Source organism: Otolemur garnettii, unplaced genomic scaffold (assembly GCF_000181295.1).
Source record: "Otolemur garnettii isolate 467f Iridium unplaced genomic scaffold, OtoGar3 scaffold00088, whole genome shotgun sequence".
Taxonomy (NCBI): Eukaryota; Metazoa; Chordata; class Mammalia; order Primates; family Galagidae; genus Otolemur; species Otolemur garnettii.
Window position 1 is genome coordinate 6005955 of NW_003852483.1, and position 24544 is coordinate 6030498.

Here is a 24544-nt window from a genome sequence, read left to right on the forward strand (position 1 = left end):
ATACACATCAGTGCTGAATAAATAATAGCTATTTTTGGTTTTATTACTATAGTTATTGAATTTTAAATTCTGACATTAACAATGCATATTACCTCCTCAGCTCCTTAGAACTCCAACCAAACTTGTCACTTACTTGATAATTTCTAAGGTTCATGTTGTGCTTTATTATTCTTTTATTTATCATCAAGTATTTATTGAGAATCAACCATGGCAAGGCATAATTAGAAATACTCTGTCCCCATCTCTTTGCCCAGTGTCCATATGCAAGATATTGGTATGAAATTATAGAAAAACTAACAAATTTCTTCTGTATCCCCAAATAACTATCCTACATTAAGCAGCCACTTCAAAATACCTAAGGTAAACTTTAAATGTCTCACAACAAAAAATGATAAATGAGGTGAGGGCTATATTCATTAGCTTGATTTAATCATTCCCCATTTTATACATATATCAAAACTTTACTTTGTATCCCAAAAATGTATACAATTATGATTTTTCAATTAAAAATCATATTAATTAAAAAGTTGTGTGATAGCATAAAAAATTCTCTGAAGGATAGAACTTTGCTTATGAGCATGTGAGTCTGAGCAAATGAACTTGAAGCTGTTTTATCCACTATAAAAGCTTTATCATGAGGTGTTGTAATGAAAATTAAGTAACAATATAGAAATCTAAAAAAATCTTTTCTCTTCTTTCTCTTCTCTGACAACAAACATGTTAAGGGTATTCACAAGTTCTGTTTGTATTGTGCTCTGAGAATGGTTGAATTCAGTAAAGCCAAGTAGGATCATGCATCAAGATATCATTGTATACATATCCAGGTGTCTATTTGAAATAAAAAAATGTAGTAAAAATAAGCTAGAAATTAGCAAATTTTAGGCTAATTACACAAAACATTTTAATAAAAAAGTTCTCAAAGAATAGTAACTGTCACTAGTAAAATTAACATTGACTTAGGAAAGTCTTGCATCAGTTTCTATTATATAATTGAATGGATCAACATCCAGGGAGGGAATAGAAACCATGTAGTAATTTGGATAGAAAGTTAACATAAATAATTATTAAATAGTGTAGGAGATTAACAATAAAAGAATAAAGAAAACTCTGAAGAAAAGATTTGGGTTCTGGGAGAATGCCCAAGGAAGAAATGAACTTGAGGAGTCGCACTCCCCATGCCGGGCTCCCTTCAGACCTCCAGGGAGGGGGAGTTGCTCACAGGTTGGGGGAGTTCTCTGAGTGCCCTGGACAAAGGCTGGCAGGCAGGGAGAAGGGTTGGGACAGGCCAACTGGAAGCTCCTGCTGGGATGTAGGTGGACAAGTAGACAATTGCAGTGAGGACTGGGGAGCAGGAATATCCCTCCAGGGTACAGGAAGCCTAAGGAAGCAAAGGGATTGAAATCACAGTGATGTAGCTCCTGCATCTAACTCTGAGCTTACAGTTTTGGCCAAACTCTCATTTTCTGGCTCAGTTCTGGAAGAATAGCTTCATGGGATCATGAAATATGTCCAACTAAGCTAGCCTAGCACACCTGAAATAAAGCTGGAAGGAAAACAAGACAATGAAAATTCATATTTAGAAATGTGGAAGGTAGGTGCAGCATATCTCAGCTCAGCATGTGTATCATGCTTTATTTGGGACAAGGACAGTTAAGAATATTCATTTTTGAACTAATTTTTTTTTTCAGAGAATTATGTTCCCAGCTCAGTGAATATGATTTCAGTAAGGATTGAGTTCCTATTTGCCAGGATTGGAAGGTAATATAATTCCCAATTCTAATCAGTTGCCTATCAATTTGAATCAGGAATGGAGCTCTTTTAGATAGTGTATCAGTTAGCTTAAATTCACAACTATACTGCATAACAAACCCCCTCAAAACTCAGTGGCTTATGGCAATAGGCCTTGGTTTCCTGCTCACATATCTGTAAATTGCACAAGTTCACCTAATGAAAGCCAGCTGGGCTTGGATCCAGGCTTCAGGTGGATTTCAAGTCTACTCCATGCAGCTGTTTGTTCTTGTGCCAGGCTGCCTGGGTTTCCTCAGGGCAAGGGCAAAAGAATAAGGGGCAAGCTTAATGTTCAAGCAAGTTTGAAGGCCCTGCTCTGGCAAGGTCTGCCAATGCCTGTTGACTAAAGCAAGTCACATGGCCTTATACCCAATATCAAAGGGGAAAGGGGCATGTATCTGTGATGGAGTTAAGGAGAAGTGAATGGGTTATCGACAGACCACAATCTAATCTCCCATAGCCAGACAACAGTTCTACAAACCATGTCTTAAGTCTGGACAGGCCTTGGTGTTTTCTGCCTCTTGGAAGCACATGGCTGCCTTGGCCTTTTCCTAGGGAGGCCACTTTACTGCTGTTCATGGCTGTCCCCATTCCTAGTCATTGCATGATTGTCCTTAAATAGTCTGACTATTTGATCAGGGGCAAAATGGTCCTCTCCAGGAGCAGGATTGCTCTCTGGTTCTGTCTGTGCATAGGCAGCTATCTCAGGCTGAAGCTTCTCTCTATTCCCTTGTAACTTATTGAATTTTTTAGAAAGTAGCCAACACAATTGACTACTCTGATTTTTCAACCCAGGTCCCCTAAAGTTTCCACCTTAAAATGCACATGGGTCGCCTCCTAGCAGTCAATAGGTAATAACTGAATGTACTGAACAGCAAAATAATTTTCCCTCTCTGAGCCCATTTAAATTTCTTCATCACACTCTGAGTCATCCAGGTTCAAATTTTAGTGTTTGTTTCTTATAGCATGTAATGAACTGAAACTTGTAATTGTGACTTTATTTGGAAGTAAGGTCTTTGCAGATGTGATAAAGTTAAAATTAGGTCATGCTGTATTAGGGTAGGCCCTAAATGAAATGGACGAGAGAGATTTGGAGATGCAGAGAGACACAGGGAAGACCATGTGGTTATGGAGGCAGAGATGGGAGTGACACAGCTATGAGCCAAGAATTCCTGGAAATTGCCAGAAACTAGGAATAGGTGAAGAAGGTTTATTTCCTAGAGCCTCCAGTGGGAGCCTGGTTCTGCTGTTGCTCTGATTTCACACTCTTGAGTTATGAGAAAATAAATCTCTATTGTTTTCTGCAATACAGTTTATAACAGTGTTATGGCAGTCCTAAAAAAGGAATATACAACACCTAAGGATACCAATGTCTATTTTAGGCAGAATTCTTTGTTTTCTATTAACAAATTCTTAAAAATGTACTTTTTGAGGGGAGAATGGTCATGTGAAATTGGCCTTAATTTCAAAATTGGGAATAGGAATGCTGCTGGGACTCTTGCTTTTCATCTATGATTCTCTCTTAGGCTGACTATATTCTCTCAGACTAGCTTCTTCATGAGGCTGAAGCCATAGCAGGTAGAACTGCAGATTTTTTAAAGAGGAGCAGAAGGCCTTTTAGTTTAATTTCCAGGTTAAAGCATCTCAGGTTAAGGCTCTGCTTAACCCCTGCTCACCTGCATGAATAGCTGATGGACAGAGAGCAGGCTCTATTGCAGGCCCTATTGCAGGCCCACCGAACATCAGTCCTCTGAGAGTAAACAATTAACCAAGGAAAGAGAGCAGGAAAGAGAGGAAACTCAACCAAGGATGGTGCTAACAGAACCATAGAAATTGTTAGCCACTCCCGTTTATTTACTACCAGACTAATACACTGATATAAAAAAGTAGAAATGAATAGAAAATATAATGGGAATCATTATTTAGAAATTGGTTTTAGAAAAGGGATGTTTTGTGGGTTGAGTAATGTCTCTTCAAAATTCACGTTCACCCCAAATCTCAAAATGTGACCTTATTTGGAAACTGAGTCTTTATTGGTGTAATCAAGTCTAGATGATCTCATACTCTGAGCCCTAAGAAGAAAGCAATCCTGACAAAAACTTGGCTTTTTACTTCTAGCTTCTAGAACTCATGAAAGAACTTCGTTTTTCAACTATAGCATGGTTGTAGCCCCCCTAGTAATGATGCTTTGTTATGGCAGTCCTAGCAAGCTAATAGGTTGTCGAACTCAATACTATCTTATTTAGAATACTATTGAATTGCCAAATAAACTCTTTAGAAAACACAAGAGAGCTAAAATTATTTGATAAGAAATGTCATTATATGTTTCACTAGGGGAAATATCTTTTGTTTTCTAAATGAGAAAATTAAATTTCTTACTGAAGCAGGGAGAAGATTTGCCTACAATACTCATTATGATTAAATATGCCAATTTGTTATTGATAATACTGATTATAAAACAAAATTACATTAGGGGATGAGAGTGGAGTGTGAATACCATGAGGACATTAAATAAAATATGTGAAAGAGGCGTGAGGGAGTTTTACCAGACATTCTTGATGCAGTAAAGATTTTCGAGTCTACTGCACTCCGTTTTCTTTAATCATAGTGTCATATATCTGTACTTCCATAGGGAAAGACATAGCATAGCTTGCATAATGAAATCACTTTAAAGATAATTTGATTTTGCATTTTAAAACTGTATGAGGTCTGACAATTAAGTTTGAAAACTCATCCTAGAAAAAGTGCTTTGAAGGGTGTACTAGGCACTGGCATCGATGCATAGCTTCCCAAGGGGGAGTACTTTGAAGGTGATCATAGGGATACTCAGCAATGGGGTATGCAGCACTTTTTCTAGGATGGGTTGGAAAACTAAATTGTCTGATATTGTATGTCTCCAGTGTCCATTATGCCACTCTACATGATTATGCATAGCCATAGCTTAGCTCTCATTTATAAGTGAGAACATGCCAACCTTGGATATTTAAATCTTCAATTGCAGGTGACATTTGCACCCTTATTCTGCTACATTTCTATGTATTACTTTAAAATAAATAAACACACAATAAAGTATGTTGAGAAATAAAATAAAGTATGTGAGAAACTAAAAAAACCCTATGTTTTGGACATACACAAATGCAGTGTTACAAATGCAATGATTATAAAACCCTTTTAATCACAGAAAAGTTGTCACTGGCTGGAAATATGGCAAGACATGAGTTTGGGAGTAGCAAGCCTCACTGAGACCTGAACTATAGGGGGTCAGAGTAAGTTTAGGAGCCCATGTTCCTCCAGGTGCAGGTGAGAAGCATGCCCTTCAGCCCCAGACAGAGATGGGCTTGTTTTTGTCACAATTGACCTCATTCCCTAGAGCCAGAGCATGAAGTGTTTCTATCTTCCCACAGAGAGTCATGTAATTGTATTTCCAGTAATTAGTAAGGTGAGTTATGCTTTCCCTATAAGGCGCAGCAAGCAATTGGATACTTCAGTTTTATGTTTATATAGATTTGAGGAAAAGAGGATGGAGAGGGCATCAGGACAGCTTTAATCTGGAACCACAGACATTGAAATACTGACAATCCTTCAAATAATGCCTGGCTCTAACTTCTTTCCAAATCCAGGTATTTATTTTACAAAATCTCTGGTGGCTATTCCCTTAGAATCTACTTTAGCTTTTCTAGTGATCAGAGCTCCTGGTTTGCGAGGATACCTTTCTCATTATTGGTCAGGTAAAATGATTAGAATTGAGTTTCTGAAAGCAGAGTCAGAACTAACTTACTGTGGTAGGGAAAGATCACAGTCCCCAATGACCTCCCAATTCCTCTTTTCCGCCTTCCCTTCCTTTAATCATTCCACACACATAAGGTTTCAGAGCCCCAACAACTCTGCATGCAAACTTTGGACACCCTCAGTTTGTCTTTGTTACTGGAAAAATCAGAAAATCGTATTTCTGGAGATATATTTTTGTGCAGAGAGAACAACAGACTTTTTGTGTAATATTGCCTATACAGATAGCTCAGTGCCTTCTTCCCTGGTTTAGCACTGGCTGATAGAGAGGTTGTAAATAATTAATAAATGTGTTAATTGAAACTTTCCCCCCAAATTAGCAAACACAAATCCATGCCTAGCATTTTGCAAGGATATGGGTATAAAAAGATAAGATGCAACACACACACACACAACTTACAATTTAATTCAAGAGATAATATAAACAATTGGCATACTGCAATGTGGTAATTGTGTATCAGATTTTTTTTTTGATTTTTTTTTATTAAATCATAGCTGTGTACATTAATGCAATTATAGGGTACAATGTGCTGGTTTTACATACAATTTGAAATACTTTCATCTATCTGGTTAACATAGCCTTCACTGCATTTTCTTAGTTATTGTGTTAAGACATTTATACTCTACACTTAGTAGATTTAACATGTATCCTTGTTTTTTTTGTTTTTTGTTTTTGTTTTTTTTGTGGTTTTTTGCCGGGGTTGTATTTGAACTTGCCACCTCTGGCTTATGGGGCCGGTGCCTTACTCCTTTGAGCCATAGGTGCTGCCCTAACATGTACCCTTGTGAAATGCACCTCAGGTGTGGTCCCACCAATGACCCTCCCTCCATCCATCCTGTGTATCTGATTTTAATTGGAATATCCAGAAATGAACATGTGGAACTCTTTCAGATTATAATAAGAATGTTGCTTGACTTTAACATACCCAGGACATGAAACATCCATTCCATGAAATCAAGGCAGGTAGCAAGGAGCATTTTTGCTTCTGCTACTTCCACATTCTTAGCCCAGACTCCTGATATTTTAATCTTTGGGTCTCCGATACAACAGACCCTGAGTTTTTTTTTTTTTAACCTCATTTTTTTTTGTGACCCTCAAGTAGGGCTGTGAGACTTAGAAAATATAAAAAATTCAAGGCACTCAGTTAAATTTGGATTTTAGATAAATAGTAAAATACTTTTTAGTATTTTCCAAATATTGCACTTCATTTTTTGCATTTTTCTATCAGCCCAATCCTCAATAACTGCTCGCTCCAACCAGTGCACAACCTTGCGGGTCCACTTTTGCAGATTGGGATAATAGACCTTCAGCTGAGTCTCAGCTGCGGGAGATGAGACCTAGCCCCATCCTAGCATATTGTCTTAGTGGAATTCCAAAAGAAACACTTTAGAGAGGACAGAAAAACCAAAGATGGTGCAGAGGATATAAGTGACTGTCCCCTTCTCACATCCACTTCCTTTGCACCCAGTGATGTGCTGACTTTAAAGGTGACCTTATTTTTGACCAACACACAATCTCTGCTGCCAGAGGATTTGGGTGCCCCCTGGTTGTCAAAATTTGCCAGCAGCCTGTGGCGACTCACCAGGTTGCTGATACAGGACTGGCATTTACTCGTCAGAGGAATTTATACCATAGGATCTGATCTCAAATGAGGAAGTGAAAAAATAGATAAATTAAGAGAAGGAAATGGTTGTGGGTTTGGACTAATCACAACCAGACTATTAATTATAAAGAGAGTAGATGATACCATAGGGGAGCATACAAGTTTCCTCTGCAAAAACCCAGCTAGACCTGTTCTCCTTGGTAGTTGTGCACACACCTTCTGAAACAGCCTATCTCAACAGCCAAAAAAGTGGTTATGATTCAGGAGGCTCTTAGGCTATGGTGGTCACTGACTGTGGCCTCCCCAGACTGATTAATTCACTGCCAAATATTTTCCTTTACATTTCCACAGATTTTATTTCATTTACATTTATATTGTGTTGCCTCAGTTTAGGGGATGAATCTATGCATTTGTTGGATTTTATAATTAAAAATCACTGAAAAAAAATCTTAGTTTAATGTATGTAGTAGCTTTTCTTCCTCAGACTCTTTTTCTTCTGAAGCACATGACAGTGATACTACCATTATAAAAACGAGCATTCTTTCAATTCTCTTCTCTGGCTGTGCTGTACAGAGAACTCTTAACCTGGGGTCTAATTTCTCAATTTCTTTCATTCTACCAAAAATCATTATAATTATAGAATTCTTGGGTCAAGTAGAAAATACTGAAACTGTTAACCCCCAGACTCAATTCAAGCACCACTCTGAGAGTCCGAACATCGCTGCAAAGGCACGAGGAGTTTTATTCATTCAAGCTCAGAGCCTGGGCTGCCCTTTAAGAAAAAGCAGGAACAGCTGTTACAGACTATCCAGAAAGTCCCTTTATACCTCTCCCTCTTCCCTCCCATTAGACCATCCCATCCATCCCGTTATTGGTAGATAAACCATGTCTGTCCTAAACTGACAGGTACAGGGTGGTCGTGTTCAGGGTTGATTGGCTCAGGAATGAGTCTTCTTTGTCTCAGGTGAGCAAATGAGAAGGAAGGGATAAAGGTCGCAAGTGGGGCAAGTGCAGAGTAGAGTGATGAGTGCAAAAAGGGGAGGAGGTCAGGATGTGGGCTGAGTACACAAGGGGGCTAGTGGGACAAAGGGGAGGGGGTCAAGATGTGGGCTGTAACACCTAGGTATGATAAGGTCCTTGGTATGTGACAGCCTATTGTTCTGAATAAACAGCAAAAGGAGGTAGTTTGACTTGTGACTTGAGTTAAGTACTTTGGCTCCCACAAAACTAAGTTATGGGAGATTGGCTTGGGGAGGTTATTTCCAACTTTGTGTACAAGTTCCAAATGTTTGTTATTCTCCTTGCAATCTTTCAGCTGGTTTTTGTTATTCATGTAAAAGCTGTTATTGAATTTTTTTGCCTGCATTATATAATATATTCAGAGAATCAAACTCCTTTGTTATATCATGTTTTGATTCTCTCTGATAGAAATGAAAAATAGGGTAAGAAGAAAGTTACAGATTTGTTTTGCACCTGTGGTATTTAAAACGTGGCAGACATTTAGAGCTGTCATAAAGACCTGGGCCAAAAATGCTGTATTGCTTATGATTATCCTCCTCTTACTTCTTTTAAAAAGGAATGAAATAGGGCCATGTTAACATTCACTTGTTCTATCCAAGCTAAGGATTAAATAACAGAAGTGGGTAACTTATATTTACTTCCACTACAAATAGTTTTTATCTTGCCATCTTCAGAGTCATTGGTTTGTTCTTACATTATGATACTATAAAGTGAATCATAAAATATGCTTCCTGAGTGCTATTTGTCAAACAAGTGCATGAAATGTGCTTGACCCCAATCTGCACTGGAGTATTTCAGATAAATAACAAATTGCTGAGCATAGTCAAAGCAGAAGCTTGCAGTAGTTTCTCTGTGAGACCTGAAGGCAAAGTGTTAGTTAGAATAAAATGTTTAGCTACTTGCATTCTCCTGGTAGGCCTGGCAAAGTAGTTAAAATACAATGAATCCAGCAGAGATTGATCCTGGGCATATTTGATAACCGTCTAAGATAACCCTGCTCAAAATCTTTTGATGGGTCTCCAGGGTCTAATGAATAAAGTCCCACCCTTAGCTTGTTCTCTGTTATCCTATTTATGCTATTTTTTCAGACAATTCTCATTGTTTCCTAGTCACACTGGTCTGAAGGCTGTTTTGCAAACAACCCTGGAGTCTTGTGCTTTTTTCTCTATTTAAACAAAGCCTAGCCAACACCCTGAGCCAATACCTACCCCATCAGGCTTCTTTTTTATTCTCCCACCCCTATGAATTCACCTCTTTCTTCTCTGTGCGCCTTGAATACTTACTACCATTCACAACCTCTCTCATGGCTAGCTCTCTAGACCTTAGGGCTAGTCCCCTGTGACTTTAAATTTCTTGTGGCTAGAGTTACATTTTTCATATGTATCCTTATAGCATCTAGAATGGAGCAGCTTAGTATCTAGTAGGTATCTAATAAGAATCATGCAGGTGATAAGGCAAGAAAAAGAGATAAAATGCATCCTAATAGGAAAGGAGAAAGGAAATTGTTCCTGTTCTCAGATGGTAAGATCTTATACATAGAAAAGCCTAAAGATTCTACCAGAAACTCTTAGAATTGATAAATTCAGTAAAGTTGCAAGATACAAAATTAATATAAATATCAATAGCCTTTCTACACATTAAAAATGAAGTAACTAAAAAAGTTAAGAAGGCAATCCCATTTATTTAGGAATAAATTTAGCCATGGCAATGAAAGACTTCTATAAGAAACATTGCAAAACACTTACAAAAGAAATTGAAGAGGATATAAACAAATAGAAAGAGATCCCATGCTCATGGACAAGAAAGATTAATATTGTTAAAATGACTATACTACCCCAAACAATCTACAGATTCAATGCAATCTCTATCTTATCACAAATTACATTCTTCACAGAAATAAAGCAAAAAGTCCAAAGCTTGTATGGAATCCCAAAAGATCACGAATAGCCAAAGCAACCCTGAGCAAAAAGAACAAAACTGGAGGAATCATATAACCAGACCTCAAAATTCATTACAAAGATGTGCTAATCAAAATGTACAGTATTGGCATGGAAACAGACATATAAGCTAATGGCACAGAGTAGAAAACTCAGAAATTAATTTGCATAATTATATGTCAACTTATTTTTGACAAAGGTGCCAAGAACACTCATTGGGGAAAGGACAGTCTCTTCAATAAATGATGCTGAGCAAACTGGATATCCATCTGTAGAAGGATGGGCCCCAACTTTCACCCTATAGAAAAATGGATCAAACACTATGTGTGAAGACACAAAATTATAAATCTACTAGAAGAAAAAATAGGGGAAATGCTTTGGGACATTGGTCTGGGAAAACGATTTTATGAATAAGACCTCCAAAGCATAGGCAACAAAAGCAAAAATAAATAAATGAGATTATATCAAACTGAGAAGCTTCTGCACAGAAAATGGACAGAAGGAAAAGACAACCTATGGAATGGGAGAAAATATTTGCAAACTACTCATCCAACAAGGGATTAATATGTAGAATATACAAGGAATTCAAACATCTCAATAGAAACAAATCCAAACAATATAATTTAAAAATAAGCAAATGATCTGAACAGTCATGTCTCAAAAGAAGACACAGAAATGGCCAATAAACCTATAAAAAATATTCATCATCACTAATCATAATGGAAATACAAATCAAAACCACTATGAGGTATCATTTTATAACAGTTAGGATGGCCATTATCAAAAATGCAAAAAGTAATCAATGCTGGTCAGGATCCAGAAAAAAGGGAACTCTTATATATTGAAAAACTACAAATAGAACTCCCACCCAATCCAGAAATCCCACTGTTGGGAATCTATCCAATAGAAAAGGAAATCATGATATCAAAGAGATATTTGCACCCCATGTTTATTGCAGCCGTAGTAACAATAATAGCCAAGAGATAGAATTAACCCAGGCGTCCAACAACAGATGACTGGGTAAAGAAAATGTGATAGATAAAATGGAACACTATTTAGCCACAAAAAAGAGAGAAATTCTGTTATTTGTGGCAACATGGGTGGAGCTAGAGGACATTATGTTAAATGAAATGAGCCAAAGTCAGGCAATTTAATACTGCATAGACTCACTCACAAGTAGAAGCTTTATAAAAGTTGATCATATAAAAGTAAAAGGAAGAACAGAGGATGCTAGAGGACGAGAGGGCAGTGGGAAGGAAACGATAGGGAGAGATTTGTTAATGTACACAAAACCATAGCTAGATAGGAGGAAAAAGTTCTAGTGCTGTATACTACTATAAGATGACTGGCGTGAACAATATTATGTTAGTTTCAAATAGCTGGAAGGAGAATATTGAACATTTGTAACACAAAAAAATGGTAAATGTTTACAATGATGGATTTACTAATTATATCTGATCACTATACAGTGTATATATTGAAACGTCACTATGAATATGTATAAGTATCATTTGTTAATTAAAAATAAAATAAGATATATGGATAAATGTAGATTAAAAAAGCATTTAGATGGCTATGGGTATTGTTTGCCAGCACAGCTTTAAAGACACAATGACACAGGCAGGTGTGGTGGCTGATGCCTATAATCGTAGCACTGTGGGCAGCCAAGGTGGGTGGATTGCTTGAGTTCAGGAGTTTAAGACTAACCTGAGCAAGAGCAAGACTTCATCTCTACTAAAAATAGAAAAATTAGTTGAGTGTAGTGACACACCTGTAATCCCAGCTACATAGGAGACTGAGGCAAGAGGATCTCTTGTGCCTAGGAATTTGAGCTATGATGGCACAGCACTCTGCCCAGGGCAACAATGTAACAGAGTGAGACTCTGCCTGGAAAAAAAATCAGTGACAGTAGAGAGAATATAGTAAACCATATGACATACTATACTATAACAGATTGCAGGGAGAGAGCATATATCTACATTTTAACCACATATACTCTGCAATTTTACATTTGAGCACATTTGGAGTTTATAAGTCACATTACTATTTGAATCCTCAAGATTTCCTTCTGATTTCAAACTTGTTTGTGGAACTGTAAAAAAACTTCTATGTTACTGAAATTGTTTAATGACACAGGGAACTTCTCATTTATACATGGTACACTGGAAACTAAATCTAAAAGCACTGCTTTCTAGTCTAAACTATGTCATACAGAAGAAACAGCAGGCCTCCACTTCTGTAGAAAGAAACACATTTTGACAGTTCTTAAGTTGCCTCCTTTTAAACCAATTTCTGAAGAACTAAATTAACCAAAAGAATAAAAATTTCTGTTTTAGTTTGCTAGATTAATTAGAGGATTTAAATAATGTAATCAGTAGCTAGCTCAAAGGCTTTATGGAAAAAAAATTAATGTCACTTATATATAAATTGAAAAAAAATAGTAGATCTTGGTCCTGTCCTATGTACTATGTATTTCTCAAATTTGTTGTTTATAATGAAAGAGTTTATTGAAATCAATACCATCCAGGTGTTGGTGCTGAGATCCCACCATAGTTTAAACTATCTGCTTTTTTCTTTTACTCTGAATACAACAGAGCCATGTTTTAATATTCCATTTGCATTATGTGCCTCTTACCCTGTCATGAGAGTATCTGTTGGATGAAATTTTGAGCTGAGTGAGGGAGCAATCTGTTGAAAATAAAGGTCAGAAATGTCTTGTGTTCTATCATGTCCATGCTACAAAAAAAGATGGAGAGTGTCCTGCCACATGGCAGAACTGTGTCACTTAAATTAGGGCAGGAAGAAAATACAGAAGGACCCAAATGACTTAGAGAGGGGATTGCAGATACAACAGAAATTCTGATGCTCAATATATGCTGTGGATTTATTTGAGCATTATAGCCATACAGTTAGAGAAAACAATAGTGACAAATGTTACTGATCTCTTCATATGACAAATGTATCTCTCTACTTAAATGACTACCTTGCAAAAGATCTGTGATCGTTTGACATCTTTTTCAGCAAGTATCACAGTCATTTGAACATTTAAAAATTCCAACAATTGAACTAATACCGTGGTCTGTAAGATGTCTGGAAACAACCAACAGAGCACCTATTACTATGCTTGTGCTGCTATAGTGTGATGTGTTTATTCCATGCTGCTGCAGTAGATTGAATGATGGACATACAGAGATATCAAGTCCTAGTCCCTGGAACTTGAAAATGTTTCCTTGTTGGAAAAAGGGTCTTCACAGATATAATATATAATTCAGGGTCTTGACACAAGAAGATTACCCTGCTTTATGCAAGTAGACCTTTATTACTAATCACAAATCTCCTTATAAAACACAGGCAGAGGGAGGTAATACAGATAGAAGAGGAAGAAGAAAAGTAACCCTGGAGGCAGACTGAAGTGATGTGGCTACAAGCCAAGGGATGTCAACAGAAGCAAGAAGAGACAAAGAACAAATTCTCCCCTAGAGTATCTACAGAAAATGTGGCCTACCTAACACCTTGATTTTGTAATTCTGATGTTGAGAACTGTGGAGTTGTAAATTTCTATGTTTTAAGCAACCTGACTGTGATACTTTGTTACAGCAGCCACAAGGACTAAGACATCTACCATATGCCAATCTGTGTAGGTCTTGATGAGGATTTAGGTTGAATAAGCATGGCCTTTGCAGCACTCTTTTTTTTTCCACCAGTGCTAAGACAAGTATTTTGGGAAGACTGGGGTATGTGTTATAATTTATTTACTCGGAAAGATCTGATGAATGCTTCCCATATACCACTCACCATGCTCAGCTCCACGGATGGAGCATGAACAAAATAAGTAAAATTCCCTTCCCTTTCTACAGAACTTAGTTCTTAGTACATACAAAATAAGACTTAATACTGTGAAAGCAAAGGGGAATAGTGACATTGATTTTAACCAAGAGGGTCAAGGAAGATTTTAAGGCAGTGTTCCGCGTGAAGGAGACTGTGCTGATCAGATTGAACAGTCTGCAGAGCCACCAGAGAGCTTTGATGAGCTCTATGTGCCAGAGAGTAGATGTTCAAAATCTTTAACACATCCTTGCCATACTGGTGTTTCTTCATTTGGAAAATTAGTTCTAAAGATTTCATTTTGGTGAGTTTACAGTATTTATTTTCACAGTTTCGAAATCGCATATCCTTTGGCAGTGGTGCTACATGTGAATGTACCTGTGTGATATTTGTTACATAGTAGGATATCATAGAATTTAAAATGAATTGATAATAAAATATACTCTGTCACTCTTAGCCTTGGTTTGCCATTATCGTGTGGTGGGTAGGAAGGTTTGCTATCTTAATTATGATCCACACATAGAAGCTGATTCCACATACTTTTTGCACAATTCTGTGATTTATCTTAGGGAAATATATTGTCAGGGTGCTGTGTATAATTTTTTTGGATGCAACTTGCCTGAATATTAGTAGAAGTCTGGATGTTCTGGCAGCAATTTATTTATGAATTCATGAAAATGACAATAGGCTGTATAAGCACCCAGAGTTGGGCTGCCTCATCATCCTTTGTAAAATTCATCTAAAAGTGATGACATAGATTTTATTTTTACAGATTTAACAAGGAAGAATGTCTAATGAGTTGTATAAAAATTGAAATATACACCTTTTTTTTTTTGAATAGGGACATTTCACAAGAACTTTCAGTATTCTGAGTTAGGAATTCAGATCAATTGAAGCATTTAAAAAATTTAATGCCATGCAGCACTTTAAAGAACCAACCTGTTTTTAAAAAAATTTCTTTGACTGCTATAGTAAGACCTCCACTGCTTAGACCAATACTTGGTCTCATTCATCTCTGAGAAGGGATAGGCTCCCCCTGATTGAGCTTCCCATGTCATTGGGGTGGAGGGGCACTTTTCTTTAATCAGGTGGAGGATTTCTAGTCACATCAGCAAAAGTGTTTAATGTTTACTTACTCTATTCCTTTCTTTGGTGAAATGAACACAAAAATTTAAATAGAGGTTGTTGGGATCTTTTTACTATTGGATAGAAATTTACAACCTAGTTACTATGATCTGAGCTATAATTTTATTGTTTATTATAATTAGGTTTGTTTGCAAGACTGGGAATTTTGTTCCATTGAAAGAGGTAAACTAGTCCAGGTTTGTCAGCACTAATTCATATTCTAATTACAAAAGCAGACAGGAATATCAGCCCAGGTGCACAGACTTGATAGTGTCAGTCAATTCTCATCAGCAACTACTTGTCTTGGAGGAGGAAGGGATTCCTAAATCTTTTTTTTTTTTTTTTTTTGAGAGAGAGGCTCTTTACCTATTTGTGTGCTTTTCATCCTTCCATATTGCTACATTCACCATAAATAAAAACCATCAGAGGAACTTTTAATAAAAATATATACCTGATTATGTTTTATAAGTAGAGAAAACATTAAAATTCAAAAGATTTTGCTTGATCCCCCAAAGCAGCTTCTAAAATATCAAATATTTGCAATCAGATACAAATTTTGCAAATTAGCTGCTGTTATCACCAGCATCATTTTTTTAAAAAAGAATTCTTTTCTATGCTTCAAAACAACTGTAATTTTAATATCACCCTTTCTAAAGAATAAAACAAATTGTGTTAATGAGTGAGCCAAACAGTTCATAGCAAAGGTGCATGTGATCATTTAAGCAAGGAATCCAACTGAGAAGGCCTTTTCTTTGGTCCAACAGTTTACAGTAAAGCACACAAGGTAGCCTTTCTTTATCTCCTTAATAAAATATGAAGGGGCTAAATTAACAAGCTTAAACAATGGCATAAGGTTATTCTCTTCATAGCATGTATCACTATTCAGAATTGTTTTATATATCTACTTATCTATTCGGTATTTTCTGTCTTGCCCACTGAGATGTACAATCTGTAAGATTTTTATCTCATGACATCTTGCCTGCTATATAGTAGGTACTTAATAATTATTGCATGAAGGTGAATAAATGAATGAATGAACTTTTCAAAACATTTGTATGCTATTCGTAACGCATTTTGTAATTTCTCTGGTAATCCTGTCTTCTCCACTTTCCCTGATATCTCTGCAAAGAAAGTTGTCTAGGGCAGAAGGAATTCCAATATAGAATGTTGGCACTAAGTTTTCTAAAACCCATTTGCTTTTGTATATTTGGTCCATCAGCCATCCCGTACTTACTGAAGAGAGCAAGTTGCAGATATTCTAATAAGGGGGTGGTATATTTATTACTTTATACTTTGACTCAGCCCCTTTTCCATGTATATTCTGTGCTGAACATCTACATTACTGCCATGAACAGGCAACACAAAATTGTAATGAGATGATTTGTTTTAAAGTGAGCTTTTTAAAAATCATGTGTATTTAGACTCTTTGGCTTATTTTTTGCCTCTTAGATTCATGGAACTGAGTAGGGAGGGACTGCGAATGGTACTTGAAATGAATGTCAGGATTAAAAGGGTGAATTTTATTAATTATTTAAATTGGAATTATTCCTTAGATCTTTTAAAAATCATATTGAAAAAATCAGTGGTAGATTTAGTCAATACACAAGTTTACATAATTTATGGCTTAGATCTAATAAGTAAAGTCAAATTATTTTGGCTTTGTGCACATTTATAGATAAGTCAATGTCTTCATGTCTTTTATTATTACTTATTGTAGCAAAGCTGAAAGTTATATCAAAGTGTCAGTTGGTTTTTTTTTTTAAAGGCTTTCTGCTCAGCATTCTTCATTACATCTGTCTAACCTGCCAGGTATTTCTTAATCAGTTATTGAACATTAACCTTTTTTATTATTAACTTTTTTTGGTCTTTATTTTCTAAAATACTTTCCTAGCAAGAAGTGAAAAAATAAAACTCACCATTCACCATGATAATTAGTTGGCATGGGACAATGGGTTTATAGAAATGTACAACTAGACCAGTTGGTATGAGGGCACTGGTTTGAAGAAATGTACAATTGATACTAGATATAATTTGAAAGTTTAAGTATATGTAAAATTTGCTTTGAATTATACATTTTTTATACATATATGGTACATACTGAATTTACTTACATGATTTATTTCTTCCTGCAATAGTGTTCATCTAATGTGGCTAATTGACGAAGGAGGAGAGTGCCTGCTGTGTTCTGTGTTCCAGGCTAGAAACTTTACATACATTATTGAACACTCACATCAACTTTATGAAGAAGGTAGTATTATTTGCTGAAAAAACTAAGGCTTGGGGGATTTAAATTGCCCAGTATTTTATACAGAGTAGTCCAGGTGATAGTTAGTCTGTTCTTTGTCTGATTCTAAAGTATATGTCATTGTTTATCTAGTGAAGTCAATTGGAGCAACTTTTATTAATGTATAGATTTTCCTCTCCATCCTCATAAATTTTTCTCCACCTGAGAAGATATCATAATTCATTGCTGGGTATGAACTTATTACATTGTAGTAGAAGCAAAATAAAATACCAGAATGATTTGTAAAATATCATCTCATTGATTTTCTTCTTGCATTGTGTAAGTGATGGAATTAAATGGACTTTGTGCTTTCAGGGCCAGAGGAAGCATCTGAAAATTTGTTTAGAAATAAACAGGAAGTGTGCAATGATGCCAGCAAAATGGTGGAATAAGTCCCAGGACTTGTTTCCCCACAGAGAAACTCACTTCACAACAGTAAGCTTTTATGAGAACACCAACTTAAGAAGTTACATCACTCCAATAAAGCTCAAATCCAAGGAAAACCACATTAAAACAGATTGAAAATATTTTATTTCAATTACGATAGTTCCTCCTTCCAGTTGATACACACAGAAAAACAGGGAATAAAAGCCCAACACATGCCTTCTCCTTTGGGAGGAAAAGAGAAGAGTGAAACCTGTCTAATATTCCACCTGTTCAGGGCCTATTAAGGAATTAATTTTCTTTTTACCTGATGGAGCAGTGATAGGAAATCAACATAGTCTGAATGTCTGGGAGTTTCTGATAAGTAAAGAGAGTTCTGTGGCTTCATGCATCTCCAGAGAACCTCACCGCCACAGAGAAACTAGCACAGCTTTGCGCTATTAGGAGAAAGTGCCCTACTCAAGATTAGTCCCTTGAAAGGGAAGAAAAATAGTAACAGCACAATAGAGGTTACTCAAAAAAATTAAAATAGAATTACCATACAATCTATCAGTACACTTCTAGGTATATGTGTATGCTCAACTGGATTGAAAATAGGATCTCTAAAGATATTTGAACTCTTATATTTAATGCAGTATTATTTACAGAAGCCAAAAGATGGAAGCAACTTAAATGTCCACCGATGGATAAGAAAAATGTGGTATTTACATGAAATGTAATATTATTCAATCTTAGAAAAGATGGAAATTCTGACATATGCTACAACATGGATAAATAGGACAGTATTCCAAGTGAAATGAGCTAAATGCAGAAAACAAATACTACATGATTCCCCCGATATGCAATATCTAAATTAGTAAAATTCTTAGACACAAAAGGTGAAAGAGTTATTGCCAGGGGCTGGGCAGAGGGGAAAAAGGGAAGTTGTTATACTATAGGCATAAATTTTCAGTATTATGAGATGGAGAAGTTCTGGAGAGCTGTTCTACAGCAATGTGCATATAATTAACACTACCATACTGTATCTTTTGAAATAATCAGGATGGTAACTTTTGTGTTTTGTGGTTTTTATACAATAAAAAACAAAGTTATAGAATTATATCTAAACCCTGAGGTCCTTCAGCATGTATTATGTGTTGAATTTTGTACCTCCTCAAGATACTGCAATTCTAACCCTCATTATCTGTAAATATAAATTTATTTGATCTATTCAGATGATCAAGTTAAGATGAGGTTATGATGATAGGCCCTAATATGACTATGTCCTCATAAAGGGTAAATTTGGATCCCTCCATGTGTGTCTTCCCCACAATGTGAAGAGACAGCGAGAACACCAGCAACAAGCCTAAGAATGCCTGAGATAAGTAAGAGGCATGGAACAGCTACTCCCTTGGAGCCTACAGAAGCAATCAGCACCACTGACACTTTGAGTTTGAACTTCCAGCCCCCAAAACTGTGAGACAATAAATGTCTGTTATTTAATAAAGTCACTCACTTTGTGGCACTTTGTTATTAAAGCCATAGGAATTAAAGACATTAATTCATTTATTTGATATTTGTAAATTTTAATAAATTACAATTTTTATAATTTTAATAAATTACCCTCCCTTTTTTCAACACCTGAATCTTCAGCCAAATATTGTAAGTGCAACTAAGCTACAAACAACATCTTAGACGGGTTTGAACAACATCTTAGAGGGTTGAATATAACTACATTTTCCCCTTTAACTCTATTTATAAGCCTTCATCATTGGGTCTCATTGTAATGTTCTTCTTATAGATTTTATCTCTATATATTTTTAGAGAAGGAGGTTTTCTTTTACTATTTTCTTTCAAAAGACATGAAACAAAGTTAAGCTTTTTCCTCAGGAACTGGGCTATTCATTCAGATTTTAGAGCATTTTTAGAAATTAGAGGGCATAGGGTGGATTGAATTACTCATTTCTTTTGGAGGGGGGTTGCCATTTACATTGAGAAAATAGTTCTTAAGTCATACATTAAAAAAAAAATGTGTGGCTTCCGATCTAGAGCAAAACTCTGAATAACAGCATAATCTACAAGCTAAAAGGTGGTATCATATTGAGAATTCTCCAAATAAGTATAAATGGCAACATCTATCTGGACCAAGGAAGCTCTGTTTTTTCCTGTTATTACTTTAATTTTGTCAAATTCCATGAATCACCTTCTAAGGAATGTGACTGAAAAATATATTTATAGGTAGTATATTTGAAAAACTTCCAGCTTGCAAAGGTAGCTCTCTCCAACAAGGTTCCATGTCATTGCCAAAGACCCCATGCAGAGTAATTGCATTGAAAAAGGCTTTTTGGATTTACTAGTGCAGCTGCTATGAGGAGTCTTTCAGTGGTACTGAAAATGCTCATTGGGTGATGAACAACCTATGTTATTGTCATACTGACTGTAATTAAAAATTTTAGCATAACTCCTCTTAATATTAATAGTAATTCAGACAACACAGCCACTGGTTGACAGCTTCATTAGCTGATCTTCTTTCTTATAAATGTGAGAATTAAGCACTGCTATTACTGTCATTTTTTCTGCTGCTCATTATCATTGTAGACTCATGTACTAGACTAATCATATTCCACATATTAACATAATACACCACTCTCATCTTCTGAATGTGTGTAAAGAGCACACAGCTTTGATGGAATTTTGTCTGTCTCCATATGCAAATACATGTGTGTTTGTCCCTTTTTTACTCGACATCCATAGGCTAATTCTCAGGGGGTTATTATACTAATTGCTGAGGAATTCCAGCAAATGAACATAAAGCAAGATGGTGCACTCTGAGACTTTCCTTGCACATTGTCTGTGTGTTCTCTCCAAGAAAAAATATGTACATTTTTTAAAAGTAGGAAATGTCTGATTTCTCTGTAGAGAGAAAAAAACGCTTTAGAAGTGATCAAAATGTACATGTGTTTGGACCTTTAAGGTGCTTTTGCAGCTGTCACCAAGGCTATTATTAAATTTGCTTTAAATGAAGTTTTTGTAAAAAAGGAAAAACATGTTTCCTGTTTTTCTAGAGGGAGATGAAGATCTTATTAAGGGAGAAATTAGAACTTTCTATAGCATTATTAGATGGTACTACATATCCTCAATGAAAAATGAAGAGCATTCGTACCTGGTTGATGAACAAATGGACATTAAGAGAAAACTAAAAAGTCTAGAAGCATTTAATACCTAGAAAATTCTTAAATAAATATTCAGACATTTGTAGGATAGAGAAATATAAAGCATATATTTGCTCTAAAGATTCTCAGCAATTTCCTATTTCCCAAAGGAATAAAAGCTCCTTAGAGTTGTGTTATCAATTGCAGTACATGGCACACTTTTTTTTTTTTTGATAATACATATTTCTGGCTTCATCCCTGAAACAATGAACTAGGGTATCTGTGTGAGGGTCCCAGGTGATTTTGATGCATCAATGACCAAAAGCTACCACCTCAGAGACCAACGCCTTCACTCTATGGGCCCAAACCATCTTTCCAATTCTACCTAAAAGTCCTGCCTCAGTGGTCCTCAACTTTGGTGCACATCCCAATTATATGGAGCTTAAACATTTTGGAGGCTTTGCCTCTAACTTCAGAAATTCCAGCTTGGTAATTCTGGGGTAAGGCAATGGAATGAGGGTTTTGATTTAATTAAATAATGGTCTATAGGTGTTCTGTTGGTCACAGAATTTGAGAATCATCTTGCCTGTTGAACAGTCAGTGATGTAGGCTCTGTACTCTAACCATGTTCCTGGACACATGACTCAGCTGCTCTGGATCTTCCTTCCTTCTTGTATAGAACTATCATAAATGGACCTGTACTGGCTCCTTGAAGTTAGAAGATGTCTGGAAAACTGTTAACTACAAGATGTTATATATTTTAGAATATTCAAGTCACTGAGTCTTCAGTGACCTGAAATATCATAGAATCTCACAGCTGTGCTCAGGGAGTTTATTAAGGCTCCAAAGCCAACAAAGTAGCTCTTCTTTAATAAGTTTCTTCTTTTCTTGGTCTTGTAGGCTACATGTGCCGGTGCTTATTGCTGAGAGCAGGGGGTCTGTGACAACTCCACCCTGCTTGGAAACTCCATTCAACTTCAGCTTCTCTGACTGCTAGACCAGGTGTGTGTACTTAGTTCTGTGACAGCATCAAGATCAGAACAATAAAAAGGCAGGACCACACTTATGGAGTCTACTATGGAGTATATTGCTAGGGTACAAGTCAAATCTGTCAAGTGTAAAACATAAATGTCTCAACACAATAACCAAGTAAATGAGGCAAAAGCTATGTTGATTGGTTTGATGCAACCACATCAGATTGTATAAAGAAAAAAAACACATTGTACCCCACATATGCATAAATGTATTCATGATCTATGTTTATATGACTTAATAAAAAAATAAAAATAAAAAGATCAGAACAATACAAATTGACTCAGATTTTAGCCTATTCTCAGTGGGTCCTGTTTGTTGGGACAGAGTGTGTCCTTGTTCTCTTCCACTTTACATCCATACCTCTTTCCCAACTATCTGTCCTATGGATGTCAGACGTGAGCATCAAACAGGAAGATGACAACAGCCAGAAGAGACTGCTTACACAGGTCTCCAAATTATGCAGCATCAATTCCCTGTAACAAATATTAAAATAATAGTAACTATCATATACACACACATTCACCAACATAAAATCTCCTATTGGTCCTGTTTCTTTCATTGGATCATGACTGACACAATGTGAAAAATATTATAATCTTTCATTAATTAAACACATGTTATAAACCTAGGGAAACCACTAAAGTATTTTAAAAGGAAACATAAATAACAAGCCAGCAATAGAGATTAAATTAAATCATAAAAATACTTAATCCAAAATCAAGTAGAAAAAAGAATAAGGAATAAATACAAATAAAAAAAAAAGGAGCAAGATAGTAAATTAAAACCAACCATATAAATGGCTACATTTTATTTGAATTACCTGAACGTACAAAATAAAACACAGAGATTATCAGATTTAGATAAAAAGGAAAAATCAATTGTAATCCATCTCTAATAAATTTACCCCCCCCCCCCACTTTAAAGGCATATGGGTTAAAAGAAAAAAAGGTAAAAAAAAAAATACAGCATTTGCCATGTAAACACCTACCATATAACATTAGACAAAATAAACTTCAGAACAAAGAATTTATTTCCAGAGATAAAGAGGACCCACATATAATGTAAAAAGGCCAATTTATCAAGAAGACATAACAAGTATAAATGGATGTGTGCCTAGGAACAAAACTTTAAAATGTATAAAGCAAAACGGAGAACAGAAAAAAGGACTGGGCAAATTCACAGTTATAGTTGAAGATGGCAACATTTCTCTGGCAGTAATAAATAGGACAGATGAACAGAAAATCAGTAAAAGATATTGAAGACCAAAACTACATTGTTCAGCAACTTGACCAACTTGGGGCTTACAGAATGCTTCTCCAAACAATAGGACAATGCACTGCTACTTTTCAAGTGCGCATTCATCAGGATGACTAAATACTGGGACATAAAGCAAACCTCACAAGTTTAAAAGAATCTAAATTGTATGAAGTATGTTCTCTTATCATAGTGGAATGAAATTAGAAATCAATAATAGAAAGATATCTGGAAAATCCCCCAAATGTTTAGAAATTAAACAACTCATTTATGTACAACTCATAGGCAAAAAAAGCAAGTCACAAGGGAAATTAGAATATATTTAGAATGAAAATAAAACATCAAATATCAGAATTTGGGAGATGCAGGTAAAGTAATGTTGTGGGAAATTCATATTATTAGCCTTAAATGCTTATACTGGATAAGAAGAAAAGTGTCAAAATAATGATATAGTTTCACCATAAGGATTCAAAAAGAAGGAAACCAGGCCAGACTCAGTGGCTCACTCCTGTAATCCTAGCACTCTGGGAGGCCAATGCGGGTGGATTGCTTGAGCTCACAGGTTCAAGATCAGCCTGTGCAAGAGTGAGACCCCATCTTTAATAAAAATAGAGAATCTGAAGCAAGAGGATCCCTTGAGCCCAAGAGTTGGAGATTGCTATGAGTTATGATGCCATGGAACTCTACCTAGAGTGACAGCTTGAGACTCTGACTCAAAAAAAAAAAAAAAAAAGGCAACCAAATTAAATCCAAAGCAGACAAAAGGAAAACAATCATTCAAATAAGAGCAGAAATTAATGAACTTTAAAAAGAGACACAATAGAGAAAAATAATAAAGTTGATCAGTATGTCCCTATAACTTTCTAGTTAAAGAAAAAGAAAACTTTGCTTAATAGTGACATTTAAATTGTTATTGGATTTTGGGAGCTCATTTTTATGTATTTGAGTGCCTAAATACGTTCATAATTTTCATTCAATTTACCTGAAATTTTATCAATGCTTCCTTATCTATGTCTTTAAAAGTACAATTTCATAGAAAATTTTGTTTATAGTCTAAAAAAAATTATGTTCTTTAAACTGAAGTTAGTATGCTGTATAAAACTGGAGTCTAGACTTGGAATATTATAGAACAAATAGATTGATAGACTCTATTGGGTCATTACAAACTACACAATTGACAATGTATGCTATTTCCTTCATCTGTTACGTAACATAAGTTTCAGAGTTAACAAAGAATTAATAGTATAAAGCAGAACTGTGCAGTAGTAACCTTTAGGATTAGAATCTACCAATGCATTATAAGTTACAGTTTTAGAGGTAAAACTGTGTTTACATCAGAGGTAAACACAGGGAAAAAAGGTTAATTCTGTT